The sequence below is a fragment of the Tiliqua scincoides genome, chromosome 14, assembly GCF_035046505.1.
Source record: "Tiliqua scincoides isolate rTilSci1 chromosome 14, rTilSci1.hap2, whole genome shotgun sequence".
Lineage (NCBI taxonomy): Eukaryota > Metazoa > Chordata > Lepidosauria > Squamata > Scincidae > Tiliqua > Tiliqua scincoides.
In genome coordinates this window covers 15,207,190-15,209,969 of record NC_089834.1, presented here as the reverse complement: position 1 = coordinate 15,209,969, position 2,780 = coordinate 15,207,190, and the positions used below count along the sequence as shown (strand labels likewise).

Below are 2,780 nucleotides of genomic sequence, written 5' to 3'. Positions count from 1 at the left end.
GTGCGCACCCAAAAACGTGCGACGTGGCGTCTTGCGAGCGCAAAATGGACACGCAACCTCTTTGTAGCAAACACATTACTCACTCGGCGCCCGTGAGCCAAAGGAGAATGTCTTTGGGGCAGGGTGAAGGGGGCAGATTCATAACTCAACGCCCCCCCACCCTCACCCCCAGCTGCGGGCCGGGCCGAGCGCCAAACTCCCAAACTTCGCAGTCACGACTTTCCTTCCCTCTTCCTGCCAAAAAGCGACCAGATTCTTTTGCTAAATTAATTTTCCAGAAATGGGAAAGGCTTACGTTGATGAATGGAATGTGAGCGGAGCAGCCTAAAAACCCCTTCCCAGCGTCCTCCTGACTAAGCCTGTTTTTCGGAGCCAGATGGAATGGGTGGAAGGAAGCATGTCCGCTCTCCGTTTAGTTCCCAAGACCAGGACGCAAGATTTGGCCCTTTTGCAAGCTTCTCGGCCTTGAAACGAGCCAGGTTGCTGCTGGGGGATTCTGATATCAGAAGTCGCTATAGGGCAGGGCTGGGGACAGAATTTAATTCTGCCCCTGACTAAGCAGAAAATCAAAACAAAACTTCTGTTTCATAAGAACATAAGAACAGCCCCACTGGATCAGGCCAGAGGCCCATCTAGTCCAGCTTCCTGTATCTCACAGCGGCCCCACCAAATGTCCCAGGGAGCACACCAGATAACCTTCAAGAAAGGTCAGCAAGGACGTCTTACAACAAGCACGTCTCCATCTTTTGGGACACATCAAACAGGGTGACCAGATGTCCACTAGTGGCCAGAATTTTAAAAATTTGAGTATTTTCGAATAATACCATCATGTTATATATCATTGGATGTGTAATTTCATGCAGGATGCAATGGAACAAACAGCGTTGAAATACCTCTAGTCCATCGAAAGATATAGCTAAAAAACCAGCAGGGTGGGGCAATGGGATATCATCACTCCCACCCCCCCGGGGATGTTGCCTCACCCACTGCATGGGAAGAGTTCCATCATGGGGGTGACACACTGGGTTCCCATGCCAGGGGACACCAACCCTGGTGACGCCACTGTCCCTGGGGTCTCCAAGATGGCACACCGACACGGTTCAGGTACAACACATCCCTTCTCAGGAGGGGTTTTGGAATCTGGCCAGGTGGGATTGCACCTGGATCTTCTCTGGCTCAGTTTTGAATCCAAAGTCTAAGGGACTCCTTTTTGTGTGTTTCATCGGCATTAATCGTGGTCAGCCCCATATGGTGGTTGGCGACCTTCAGTCTGGAAAGACTATGGTAGAAGCCTACAGCACCCGGGATTCCCAGGCGGTCTCTCATCCAAGTACTAACCAGGCCTGACCCTGCTTAGCTTCCGAGATCAGACGAGATCGGGAGATAGTGTTCAGTATAGGGAGATGGTTGGCAACCTTCAGTCTCGAAATACTATGGTAGAAGCCTACAGCACCCGGGATTCCCAGGCGGTCTCCCATCCAAGTACTAACCAGGCCTGACCCTGCTTAGCTTCCGAGATCAGACGAGATCGAGAGATAGTGTTCAGTATAGGGAGATGGTTGGCAACGTTCAGTCTCGAAAGACTATTGTAGAAGCCTACAGCACCCGGTATTCCCAGGCGGTCTCCCATCCAAATACTAACCAGGCCTGACCCTGCTTAGCTTCTGAGATCAGACAAGATCGGGAGATAGTGTTCAGTATAGGGAGATGGTTGGCAACCTTCAGTCTCGAAAGACTATGGTAGAAGCCTACAGCACCCGGGATTCCCAGGCGGTCTCCTATCCAAGTACTAACCAGGCCTGACCCTGCTTAGCTTCCGAGATCAGACGAAATTGGGAGATAGTGTTCAGTGTAGGGAGATGGTTGGCAACCTTCAGTCTGGAAAGACTATGGTAGAAGCCTACAGCACCCGGTATTCCCAGGCGGTCTCCCATCCAAGTACTAACTAGGCCTGACCCTGCTTAGCTTCGGAGATCAGATGAGATCAAACATGTGCAGGGTAACAGTTGCTGCCGTTCAGCCGCATAGCAGACGGCTTTAATTTTAGGAATGAGCTGAATTTTCCCCCTGTCCTGGGTACACTCTTCCAATGGGCAGCTTGCAAACTGACAACCCTGCCTAAGACTGCTGATCACACACACACACACACACACACACACACACACACACACACACACACCCAGGCCTTGCTCTGTGCTACATCTCATGTGGCTGGCTGCAGCCCTGAACTCTCTGAGTTCGTGTGAGTCAATGCAAACACATTTTCTCAGCTTTCCCCTTGTGCCTTCGTCCTCAGCTGCTGCTGACCTGATGTGGGAAAGAAAGAAGGTTTTCATTAACACCCCCCCCCCGCAAAACCCCCTCCCCCCAAAAAAAACTCACCAGCTGCAATGTGAGATTCAATGTGACGGGCAAAAGTTGTAAATTGCAGATGCCTTCATAGAAGGCGACACCCAGATTTCCTGCTCCAGGAAAACAAAATTAAGCTTAAGGGAAATAGAGATGAGCGTATGTGTGTGTGAAAACATGCAAGGTTGCGGCAAAGTCTTGTTTGGTTCTCGCCGTACGAGAATCCGAGCACCGTTGGCATACAGGGAAGCGACCGTTGACGTAATTTGGCACACGCACAAATGGTCTGTTGTGAACTGCTGCTGGGGTTGGGGCTGGAGCTGGGGCTTGGGTGGGAGAGGAGCAGAAGAATAAGTGTGGAGGAGAAAAGAGTGGTGGCTAGAGTGTCCAAAAAGCAGGAAGGGGGAGTGGAGCAGAAGAGGAAGGGTGGA

At 51.2% G+C, this 2,780-nt stretch overlaps 2 pseudogenes; both read right to left on the bottom strand.

Annotated features, from left to right (window-relative positions):
• Nucleotides 1-1,289: 1,289 nt before the first annotated feature.
• Nucleotides 1,290-1,412, bottom strand: LOC136634971 (5S ribosomal RNA; annotated as a pseudogene).
• A 29-nt stretch (nt 1,413-1,441) lies between these two features.
• On the bottom strand, nt 1,442-1,564 carry LOC136634739 (5S ribosomal RNA; annotated as a pseudogene).
• Nucleotides 1,565-2,780: the final 1,216 nt, after the last annotated feature.